This window comes from Octopus bimaculoides, chromosome 4 (genome assembly GCF_046866305.1).
Source record: "Octopus bimaculoides isolate indiv1 chromosome 4, ASM4686630v1, whole genome shotgun sequence".
Taxonomy (NCBI): Eukaryota; Metazoa; Mollusca; class Cephalopoda; order Octopoda; family Octopodidae; genus Octopus; species Octopus bimaculoides.
In genome coordinates this window covers 11249793-11263231 of record NC_142931.1, presented here as the reverse complement: position 1 = coordinate 11263231, position 13439 = coordinate 11249793, and the positions used below count along the sequence as shown (strand labels likewise).

The window sequence follows — 13439 nt, the reverse complement described above, 5'->3', positions numbered from 1 at the left end:
GAAAGCACTTGTAGCAACCTCATTTTTAAGTTATATTGTAGTGTTTTATCCTTTTTTGCATGTGTTATATCAGCCAATCAGTGACAAGTAATATGTTGGCCATCTTTGCCATTTTAACAGAAGTCAAACTATTTCCTCTTTTTTTTCCTGGTTTTTACTTTACAGAAGAAGCTGTCTGTTTCATTATATTTTCTCTCTTTAGTTTGTAGTTTGCTTTCTTTTTGCTTAGCCTCAACAGAACAAAATCAGCTGTCTTAAGTCATAAAAACGACCAAGTGAATGAGAAATCATTTGCTGATTGCAAAAGTTCACCAGATTAAATAAACAACTTTTTTCTGAACTACTGACCATTATTTGCTAGAAGACATTTAATTTTACAAACATGAAAATATATGTGAACAGTTTCTACAACATATTAGTCAACTGACTTGGTAAAACAAAAATATTTATGTACATTCTCACAACATATTATGCACACATGACTTTTTATTAATATGTAACTTTTTATTAATTTTTTTTTATTGTATTACTGATGTACTTTCAACCTCAAAACATATGCTGTTTTAAACACTATTGAATTATTGCACCAATAAGATGGGAAGAGGTATATTCTCTGTTGATGTGTAGGAAATAGAAGAAAATTATGTATAATTTTTGTTATAACTTGCAAACACCTTAAATCTCCTTAACACTAGTAAATTTTAGGAAGTAATTTAGATAGCTAAAAAACTGTTTGTATTACAGCAAGAATATTATAATGTTTTATTGGGAATATTTCTGCTACTGCCAAGCAAATTATAGCTGTGTTTCATCATTTAGGCTGGCTACATCATAATACCAAAGAAATTCCTGGTCTGTTTTCACAACCAGGAAATAGTTTGGCTCTGAACTGCTTATAATTATTTTACAAAACATATATCACAGTGTAGTACTGCTCACAGATCTGAGAAAGAGTAGTTGCCAAACACATATAGTCATTCAGCCAGCTAAAAATAACAGCCCAAACTCTAATAAATCACACTCTATCATTTTAGATAAAGGTTATAATGAACAATAGTTCTTGAAATACAAAAGACATAATTGTCACAACTGGAACACATTTCATCATAGTTTTGTTTAGCCATGACTGAGCTGTGGATACACAAATACAATAAAGTTCACTTTGAGAAAACAAAAGAAAGCCTTTGCATGAGTCCACAACCTGTTAGACATAGCAGCCAAATTACTTTCAAATCATAATCTACCGTCTTAAATTAGAAGAAGTCATACTTGTAAACGTGTTATTTGGTATTCTTGAGTCATGCAGATTATGGAGAGAAGCTACAGAAAACCATGAAGAATAACTTTTGAAGTGCAGTTCTTGACTTGCAGTCTCAGATATAGAAAGCAGCTGATGTTTTCTTAACATGAAGTGACATGGATATTTGCTGCCGCTGAAGCTAATAAGCAGAAATCTAGATTCAGCAATTTTACCCCCAATGCTGCATGACTTTTGCCTGCTGCTGATATTTTTCTACGTTTTTAACACTGTATGTTTATAAGGCATACTTTCTCAAGACGAATAGCAGTCTAGAAGGCTTTCAACATATACATTATTTATACAGACTGATTATATATATAGTTTGTAAAAAACATAAATCCGAAAGAAGCACACTCTAAAATGTAGAGCAGTATATATTAAAGACAGGGAAGGTCAGTTTATGGGATTACCTTACAGGTTTCCCGTCCATGAGGGTTTAGCTTTATGGTGTATTGTCGGATCCCCAAAATCTTTTGGCCCATGACCTCTCAAAAATAATTTTCAAGAGGTCATAGGCCAACAGGTTTTTCGAATCTGATGATACGCCATAAAGCAAAACCCTTCATGGACGGGAAACATGTAAGGTAATCCCATAAACTGGCCTTCCCCATTTTTAATGTACATACATACATATATATATTATATATATATATATATATATATATATATATATATATATATATCAAACAATAAGCAACACGGATTTCAAAAGTGATTGCAGTACGCACGTTTCATGCTACTTCAATTTATTTAAGTAATGTGAGCATTACCTTAAATGCAATATGAAGAGCAATCTTCAGCTGCACGAAAAAATGTAGAAAAAAAGACATTTTACAAATGTGGCAACATATTAAAACCAAGTGGGAGAGAGCAGAGGAAGAATATATAAGTCCTGCTATGTCAAGATGGACTTATATATTCTTCCTCTGCTCTCTCCCACTTGGTTTTAATATGTTGCCACATTTGTAAAATGTCTTTTTTTCTACATTTTTTCGTGCAGCTGAAGATTGCTCTTCATATTGCATTTAAGGTAATGCTCACATTACTTAAATAAATTGAAGTAGCATGAAACGTGCGTACTGCAATCACTTTTGAAATCCGTGTTGCTTATTGTTTGATTTTAATCACCCATCCTTTTGGGATGTGATATTCGGGTGCCTTCGCATAAGTACCATATTCAAGCCTTGAATCTATCTATATATATATATATATATATATATATATATATATATATATATATATATATATATATCATTGACACTCTGTCAGTTACGATGATGAGGGTTTCCAGTTGATCTGATCAACTGAACAGCCTACTCATGAAATTAACATGCAAGTGGTTGAGTACTCCACAGACACATGTAGCCTTAATGCAGTATGACACAGAATGTGTCAAAGCTGTCCCTTTGAAGTACAGGTACAATTCCTTTCTAAAGTAGGCACATGGATCAAAATTTTGGTGGAGGAAATTGGTCAATGACATTCACCCTAGTGCTTTACTGATATTTATTCTATTGACTCTGAAAGGATAAAAAGGAGGCGGTGACCTGCCAGATTTATTAGCATGCTGGATAAAATGCTTAGCAACATTTTGTCAGTATTTACATTTATGTTTTATATATATATATATATATATATATATATACATACATACATATACTCTTTTACTTGTTTCAGTTATTTGACTGTAGCCATGCTGGAGCATTGCTTTATTGGAGCAAATTGACCCCAGGATTTATTCTTTGTAAGCCTAGTACTTATTCTATTGGTCTCTTTTGCCGAAACGCTAAGTTATGGAGACGCAAACACGCCACCATCAGTAGTCAAGCGATGTAGGGGGGGACAAACACAGACAGACACACACACATATATATATATATATACACGATGGGCTTCTTTCAGCTTCCATCTACCAAATCCACTCACAAGGCTTTGGTCGGCCCGAGGCTATAGTAGAAGGCACATGCCAAAGGTGCCACACAGTGGGGCTGAACCTGGAACCATGTAGTTAGTAAGCAACCTACTTACCACACAGCCACTCCTATACCTATATATGTGTGTGTGTGTATGTATATATATATATGTATATATATATATATATATATATATATATATAAGTGAAAAAATTTGGAGTCATCAAGGAGTATGGTTGGACATTTATTTTCAATCACTACAATTATTTCTACGCAACATAGAACTATGTTTGGAGAACTACATTGTGTAGAAATAATTGTAGTAATTGAAAATAAATGTCCCACCATACTCTTTCTTGTTGACTCCAAATCTTTTCAGTTATCTATTCACACAGGACAGAAGCCCAAACACAAACCTGGAAGTACAAATAATACTACTACTGGATAGTACAGGGTGAAATCTGAAGGTGGACAAGCTCTATACTGTACTCTACTACGTTCTTAACAGAATATACAATAACTATATATATGTTGTTGTACTTGGGGATGGTCATATTGCCAGTTTAGCCAATAAAAACACACGCACTGTATATTTGGTGTTAATTTGCTTCAGCTTTATATTACATTAATTTTAATCTTATTTCGGCCAGAGTTCTTTCGTCACACTTCTGTGACCTCATCAGTGGTCCTTTGTTTCCTTCTTTCTTATGTGTGTCTCACCTTGCTAACTATCAGCCATTTATATATATATATATATATATATATATTCAAATAGCACTATTTGAGCATGATCGTTACCAGCGTCGCCTTACTGAAAAGACATGAAAAGATATTCAAGAAAGGTCGTTGCCAGTGCTGCTGGACTGGCTCCTGTGCAGGTGGCATGTAAAAAACACCATTTTGAGCATGGCCATTGCCATTACCGCCTGACTGGCCCTTGTGCTGGTGGCATGTAAAAGCACCCACTACACTCTCGGAGTGGTTGGCGTTAGGAAGGGCATCCAGCTGTCGAAACTCTGCCAGATCAGATTGTAGCCTAGTGCAGCCATCTGGTTCGCCAGTCCTCAGTCAAATCGTCCAACCCATGCTAGCATGGAAAGCGGACGTTAAATGACGACGATGATGATGATGATGATGATACACACACACTTATACATATGAACCCTTAGGATAATGATGAGCAGAAAACTGCTAGAAGGGTTGTGTTTCTACTGGTATTATTATTCAGCTGGACTTAAATGTCAATTGTCTGGAAGAGCCTGCAAAAGTGTCATGGTCACTGTGACCCCAAGGGAATCTACTTTTAAAAATTGCAGCAATGTAAATAAAGATTACACACACACATGCACGCGCACGCATGTGCATACATATGCAGTCGAGTGAAAGAGAAAGGAGATTGTTGGTACATGATATGTAATGCATTTGTAAGCTAACAGTTTAGTAAAGAGATGCCAATTGAACCAAATGGAAGGAGCTGGCATGAGAGGGAGACTGATGAAGAGAATAGAAAAAAAAGATGTTGAAAGATGACTTCAAAATGCTGAACCTCATGAAAGAGGTGAACAAGTGGCTAGGTGGTGTGTTGAAGGAGACCTGTCTACTTTGGCACAGCATCTGGCTACTTGTTCATCTGTCTGACCCATGACTATGCGGAAAAGCTGATGTTAAATGATAATGAGGAAATATGACAAAGTATTAAAGTGGTTTTCTTTCTTCTTTTTTTTTTTGATTTCCATTCTGGTTCGGTGAAATGTTAGATTTCTTAGATTTTAGAAATATCAAAGAAAAACAAAAAAACAAACAAAAATAAACAGACACAAGAAGTAACAAAAAAAAAAAAAGACTTAGATAGTGTATGTAGTGAGATATAAGGTAAATGATCCATGTAAGTTAGTCTAGATTCGCCTTTAACTAAAGACACACACAAACATTAAAGATACACAGATATACATAGACACACATACATAGATATACATGCACACATCATATTCATACACACACATACCTACACATATACATATATACATGCACAAATACACAAATATGTATACATGCATATGCTTATATATATATATATATATATATATATATATGTAGGTATATATATATATATATATATATATATATATATATATATATATATAGAGAGAGAGAGAGAGAGAGAGAGAGAGACATATATACATACACACATGCATACATACATACACACATGTATGTATATACATATATATATATATATATACACACACATGCCCATACATACACACAAGCACATGTATATACACATACATATATACATATACAACCTGTCTACTTATATACATACACACACACAGCTGGCTCTTCATTTGTAAAGGAATGAAACTATATAACCAAAACACAAACTACAAGGAAGAATAGTTTCTATCTCTTCTTCACTTATCTCTTCGTTTTCCATCAGTCTGTCAGACTACTTGCTGACTGATAAGATAATATTTATTAACACTGCTCTCTATCATCGACAGTGAATGTTCCTGGAATAAAGTAGACCATTACAAGAGGAGAGACATCAACAAAACTGAAAGTAGGGCGGAGGAGGGATGAGAGAAGTTCAAAATATATAAATAAAGAGAAAAAATGTAAATAAAAGAAATCTATTTAGCAATGTACCAAAATACAAATCATTTATGTTCTTGCAGGTGTTTTTTTCCAAAACAGAGAATTCTAATATGTTCTTTAAGCTAAAGAAACAAAATTTTAAAAATGAAAGAAAACAAAGAAAAAAGTAATTTTTAAACCCTATTGTTTATTTAAGGATGAACTCAATGAGAGAAAGTTAAATAAGTTTTGTCATTAAAATAGAATTTTGTTTGTTTTTCTACTGAAATTCATTATATATCTGAAGGCAGTGTTCCAGTATGATGGCGAAAACAAACTAAAGGATACACTAGAAATAGATACCAAATGGCACTAAAACCACTTCAATACTCCATTAGGGTGTTTTATAATGCTAAGCGTGAAATTAATTTACAATTAATCAGAAAATCTTAAGCTTTCCATCTGTCCACTTATAACCCGTGCTAATAGAGTATTGAGGTGGTTTTGGAGTCATTTAGATTCTATTTCTAGCATGTTGGTGTGGTTAATCAGCACCCTTTAATATAATTATACATATAATTATAAATTAATATAAAATGTTATCTATAAGGTTTTTATTTCATGATGGCCACTTGATGAAATCATTAAAGTGATTTTATCCTTAATTCTATACGAAAATATATATACGAGGGTGAATCAAAAAGTAATGCCATTTTGTTTAGGACAGGTATAATTACCAACACAGGAACATGTATCATACATCAAAATGAAGCTGGTCCTCTTTGGATCACATCCCTACTTCTCAACATAGTCACCTTTCTCTCAATAGCAATGTTCCACCTTCGAATGAGAGCATGTATCCCTGCCCCGTGAAATACTGTTGACTGTTTTTTGAGTCACTTCTTCACTACAGTTTTCACTTCCTTGTCACTGGACTATCATCTCTTCGGCCCCATGAAAGAGAGTTTGAGAGGCAAACATTATTCCAGTGATGAGGAAGTGAAAACTGTAGTGAAGAAATGACTCAAAGAACAGTCAATAGAATTTTATGGGACAGGGATACATGCCCTCATTTGAAGGTGGAACATTGCTATTGAGAGAAACGGTGACTATGTTGACAAGTAGGGATGTGGTTCACAGAGGACCAGCTTCATTTTGATGTATGATACATGTTCCTGTGTTGGTAATTATACCTGTCCTAAACAAAATGGCATTACTTTTTGACTCACCGTCGTATATATATATATTCTATACATGTATGTATGCATATATACTGTGTGTATTCCAGTTTTTGGAAGACATATACTGTATGTTTGTAGGTTGCTACAGGCAACTAAAAAGGTTAGTATCAAGAAGGGTATGTGCACATAAAAGCTCGGAAAAACTGATACAACAGTTATATCAAAAGTTTCATATCTTTCTCTCCTCTTCTGCCCTTTCCAAAGAAGAGCATTAGCTCAAAACGTTAGAGACATATTCCAATTTTCCTGAGTGTCAGCCTAATACATCATCTGTTTTTTTTATTTTGTCCTTGTTTTTTTAATTTTTATTTTTGCATCAAATACACACATACACATATATTAAACAATGAAAGCCCCTAAATCTATATACAGGATTAACTTGCATCACACTAGTGATGTCATTTGCAAGAACACTGTAACTGCCATCAATCAGTTGTGTGAACTGCATTTCGTTTTTTACAGATGCAGAAAACAGACGTCAAGCAACACAGGATGCTGAATGTGTCTTGAAGAAGAAGAAGAAGAAGAAGAACAAGAACAAGAAGAAGAACAAGAAGAAGACCTCATAAAGAAAAATGGACAGATGATGATGATGGTGGTGGTGAGATGACGATGATGATGATGATGATAATAATAATAATAATAAGAAGAAGAAGAAGAAGAAAAAAAAGAACAAGAAGACCTCATAAAGAAAAATGGACAGATGATGATGATGGTGGTGGTGAGATGATGATGATGATGATGATGATGATGATAATAATAATAATAATAATAATAATAATAAGAAGAAGAAGAAGAAGAACAAGAAAAAAAGAAGAACAAGAAGAAGACCTCAAAGAAAAATGGACAGATGATGATGATGGTCGTGGTGAGATGGCGATGATGATGATGATGATGATAAGAAGAAGAAGAAGAAGAAGAAGAAGAAGAAGAAAAAAGAAGAAGAACAAGAAGAAGACCTCATAAAGAAAAATGGACAGATGATGATGATGGTGGTGGTGAGATGACGATGATGATGATAATAGTGGTTGTGGTAATGATGGTGATGGGAGATAGCTAATGACAGGTCAGTCAATATATATATCATACAAGCAAATATTCCCCTGAACTTCTGTCTTGCAGACTTTGCCAACTTCTGTTATCACTGAGGCATTAAAAGGTCAGTTTAAGGGGTGGAAGGGAAAGAGATATGGAAATGGTAACAAATCAGATGAGATTTCATACCAAAAGCAAATGAAGATGGGGAAGGGGGAAAGGGGTTAGGGGACAAGAAGCAGCAGCAGCAGCAGACTTTGAAGACAGAAGTGTGTAAATGGGACAAAGTCATTAAATACACAACTTGGAGAAAAGAGGCCATGTAAACATTGCCATGGGGTGCTGCATCCAAGAGCATCACAGATTAGGGTGGATAAGGGGTGGATGTGATCCTCTTTGAGTGAGAATGACTACTGTATTAGCATATTCGATGGAGTTGGGTGAGTGTTGTTGTTTTTTTTTTTGTGTGTGTGTGTATCCCTAAGTTGAAGAGTGGTTGAACATGTGCTTATGTGTGTACACAAAAATGTGTGTGTGTGTGTGAGAGTAATATGTATGTGTGTGTGTGTATATATATATATTCACACACACACACACACACACACATATATATATAATGAGGGTCTTGTATTAAGCATGCTTATATATATATATATTAGACAAAATGAGATAACAAAGCCAAGGTTGTGAAATGTTTTCAAGACATTTATAAGGAAAAAGATATAGATATAGTCTTACAGCTGTTTCTGGGACATTATGGATATCCCTTCATCAGATGATGTGAGATGGTTAAATAGAGGTCTCTGATGAAGGGATATTCAAATATCCCAGAAACAGCCATAAGACTACATCTACATCTTTTTCTTTATAAATTTTCTGAAAACACTTCACAGCCTTGGCTTTGTTATCTTATTTTGTCTAATATATAGCACGTGGCTTAGTGGTTAGGGTGTCAGCACCATGATTGTAAGATTGTGGTTTCGATTCCTGGACCAGGTGATGTGTTGTGTTCTTGAGCAACACATTTCATTTCACGTTGCTCCAGTCCACTCAGCTGGCAAAAAATGAGTAATGCTGTGATGGACTGGCGTCCTGTCCAGCTAGGGAACACATATGCCATTGAAACAGGGAAACCGGGCCCATGAGCCTGGCTAGGTTTTAAAAAGGGCACAAAAAAAAAAAAATTCAAGACCCACATTAGACTCATCACTCGTATCACTACTGAACCAATGTGTTTGTATGAAAGTGTTATATGAATATTATATTTGCATGAGTAGGCATATGCACTTTTAGTCAACAGCATTTTGACTAAATGCATTTTTGTGCATACTCTACTGTACACATGAATATGTGCAAAAACACATTTGATTTGGAGTGGCTGTGTGGTAAGTAGGTTGCTTACCAACCACATGGTCCCAAGTTTAGTTTCACTGTGTGAAACCTTGGGTAAGTGCCTTCTACTATAGCTTCGGGCTGATCAAAGCCTTGTGAGTGGATTTGGTAGACAGAAACTGAAAGAAGCCAGTCGTATATATACACATATATATGTGTGCGTGTGTGTGTATGTGTATATGTTTGTGTGTCTATGTTTGTCCCGCCAACATCGCTTGACAATCGATGGTGGTGTGTTTACATCCTCGTAACTTAGTTGTTCGTCAAAAGAGTCTGATAGAATAAGTACTAGGCTTACAAAGAAAAAGTCCTGGGATAGATTTGCTCGACTAAAGGTGGTGCTCCAGCATGACCGCAGTCAAATGACTGAAGCAAGTAAAAGAGAATATATATATATATATATATATATATATATATATATATATATACACACACATCTGAGTGTGATGTGTATATATGTGTGTTTGTCAATGCATGTGTGCACATGTGTGTATGTGCATACACGCACACCACACACACATGTTGATAAGTACAATGCACTAAACTGTCTGTCCTTGAGTCACTTATGTAACTTTGCAGCTTATTAAAAAAATATATTTTTACATACTGAAGTCTGTTTTTCTTGTTTGTTCCAACAATTCACCAGATAGACAGACAGACAGACAGACAGATAGATAGATAGATGAATGCATGTGCACATATGTATGTGTGTGTGTGTGTGTGTGTGTGTGTATGTATGTTAGTGTATTCATGTATATAAAACCATTAGAGTTTGTTTGTATGTGAAAGACATGTTAAAAAGTTACTTTCCACCGAAATACTCATAAATTCACAAACAACTTAAAAATAAAATGTCGTAACATAATATTATTTTAAAGATATTTTGTCTGACAAAATTTTCTAAAGACCTAATTACATAATTCATGGGTCAACTCACAATACAAGAAACATTTTACATATTTTTAAAGATAATACTTTCTCTCCTTATCACTCTATCTCTCACTCTGTTAGAATCCTCTCTTCTGGTACATAGGTGGTCCTTAATTCATCCTCATCATTATCATCATCATCAGTAACACTATTATTATCAATAATAGTTTAATGCATGCGTTGCCCTGCTAGAAATGGCCTGCAGAAATTGTACAACTAGATGCCTTCACTTATCATTTTTCTGCATCATTTCATTTGTGAAGTTTACATTCAAAAATTTTTCTACTAACTTTTTAAACATTAACACTTTAGGATTCAGATTACTCTGTAAAATGTTATACTTATTTATTGAAATTCATTTGAATTAGTCAGGCATTATCTTGTAGATTTGAGATTTCAATGGTGCAGTTGGTTTTTTAGTTGTAAGGTAAGTATGAGAGGCCAGATCTAGCCAGTTTGAACATAAAGAATGGTAGAATATTTTGGCTGGATGTGGGTGGTTTGAATGCAAATGGGTTAAGCAACTCGTAAGCACACATAAACACACCAACACATAGAAACAGATACACATGTATGTATATATGTATTTACTTTACTTCATTGGACACTAAACTCTGCTTGTGAAAACCTGTTGAGGCAAGTAAAATCGAAATCGAATCAAATTCGACGACTCCCATGCCAACCTTTCCTTCATTGGACTCTAAATTCTACTTGCGAAGACCTGTTGAGGCAAGTGAAAGCGAAATCGTAATTGAACCAAATTCGATGACTGGCACCCGTGCCAGTGGAGCGCTAACAGCACCGTTAAAGCGTGATCATTGCCAGAGCAGCTGTCTGGCTTCCGTGCCGGTGGCACATAAATAGCACTATTTGAGCATGATCGTTATCAGCGTCGCCTTACTGGCACTTGTGCTGGTGGCACGTGAAAAAACATTCGAGCAAGGTCATTGCCACTGCCACTGGACTGGCTGGCTCCTGTGCAGGTGGCACGTAACAAACACCATTTGAGCGTGGCCATTGTCAGTACCGCCTGACTGGCCCTCATGCTGGTGGCACATAAAAGCACCCACTACACTCTCGGAGTGGTTGGTGTTAGGAAGGGCATCCAGCTGTAGAAACTCTGACAGATCAGATTGAAGCCTGGTGCAGCCATCTGGTTCGCCAGTCTTCAATCAAATCATCCAACCCATGCTAGCATGGAAAGTGGATGTTAAACAATGATGATGATGATGATGGCACGCATCTAATGGAAAACTTGTTTATAACAAGCAGTCAGAACTCTAATTTTGGGCAATTCAAGCCAATATTTACATGCTATCATTTCTAGATTTATCATCTACTTTGAGTTTCATTATTCCAAAGAAAAGAATATTTCACATTCTCTTGGAAGTTCAGAAACTCTTATATACACACACATGCACATGTATTGAACACATGACTATGTTCTCATTTCAACATTTTTCTTACATCCTGAAGATGTGACTGTGAAAGTCTAGAAATGCTGATGATTTTTGTCCCTTTGTTTCTTTATATCATAACCAGAGTCACAGATATCACACAGTTTACCTTTTGAAATAGCATGGTCTATCTTTTTCAACAGGTCTACCAACTTTATCTTAAATCAATATGGATTGATGTCTATATTTGACACTACCACTGATGCTCTCAGTTTTCTTACCTGGGTAGCCATAGCTAAGGGTAGCTTTAAGCTAAATAAGCAGAGGATATCTTGAAATTTTGGTTCTGCCACTAACAAATGCAGTTGAAATAATACATATATATATATACACAGTACACACAATGCCACTGTGGTTATACAGTGAAGTAGACTTGCAACAACAAGAATTTCAAGTCCTCCACCTTGTAATTAACCTGGATTAAAAGAGTTTCTGGAAAATCAGAGTTGTACCTGTGCATGCATATGCATTTATATACACAAACATTGAAGAACTTTGGAAAATTGCTGCTGGTGAAAACATATGCTGGATAGACTGACTGCCCTGTGCTTATGTTAACAGTAAATCTATAATAAAGATTGAGTGCAGGTGAGATGGGGAAATTACTGGACATCAAAAGAATTTCCAATATTTTCAAGAATAACAAGTCTGTTGGTATGGAAATATGTGACGTAAGCTGAAGAAACACATATCATAAGTTGATGGTAGAAGGAGCCTTCTGTCAAGTTAGATTTAACTAAGGCTGAGAATAAAGTAGCCAAATCAAAATTGCAGATAATGTTGGATCTACCAAATAAATGATACGGGGGGGGGGGGGGGGGGGCTGATATCTATATTTTAGAAGAAATGTTTAAAGCACAGGAAAAAAAAAAGTATGTTAAAGGATGTTGATAATGATGAGGATAACACAGAGCTAAGGAAAAGATTGATGTTCTTGGGTTGTATAAAGTAGTAATACACTGCTTATGCCCTGTCTACAAAGGGATAAGTGTTTTACCACTGAACTGAAACTATGTCTTCCAAATCACTGGTTTCAATAAACTCCTTAATCCGGTAATTAACAATATCTTGTCTTAACAATTACTGAAAATTTAATTTTCCTTTACTCTTTTACTTGTTTCAGTCATTTGTGGCCATGCTGGAGCACTGCTTTTAGTCGAAGAAATTGACCCCAGGACTTATTCTTTGTAAGCCTAGTACTTATTCTATCAGTCTCTTTTGCCGAACCGCTAAGTGATGGGGATGTAAACACACCAACAACGGTTGTCAAGCGATGTTGGGGGACAAACACAGACACACAAACACACACACACACACATATATATACGCAACGGGATTCTTTCAGTTTCCGTCTACCACATCCACTCACAAGGCTTTGGTCGGCCCGAAGCCATAGTAGAAGACCTTTGCCCTAGGTGCTGTACAGTGGGACTGAACCCAGAATCATGTTGTTGGGCAGCAAGCTTTTTACCACACAGCCATGCCTACATACACATGCACACACACACACACAATTGAGTATAATCATACATATATACATGTACACACTGCTTATATATTTTTATACATCAGCATTGATGTATTTATTATTTGT

General features: G+C 35.4%; 1 protein-coding gene across 50 annotated transcripts in view; it reads right to left on the bottom strand.

Annotated features, from left to right (window-relative positions):
• LOC106872181 (membrane-associated guanylate kinase, WW and PDZ domain-containing protein 1) overlaps positions 1-13439 on the bottom strand; it is a 668717-nt gene that overhangs the window by 296465 nt on the left and 358813 nt on the right. The gene's annotated exons all lie outside the window — the stretch shown is intronic.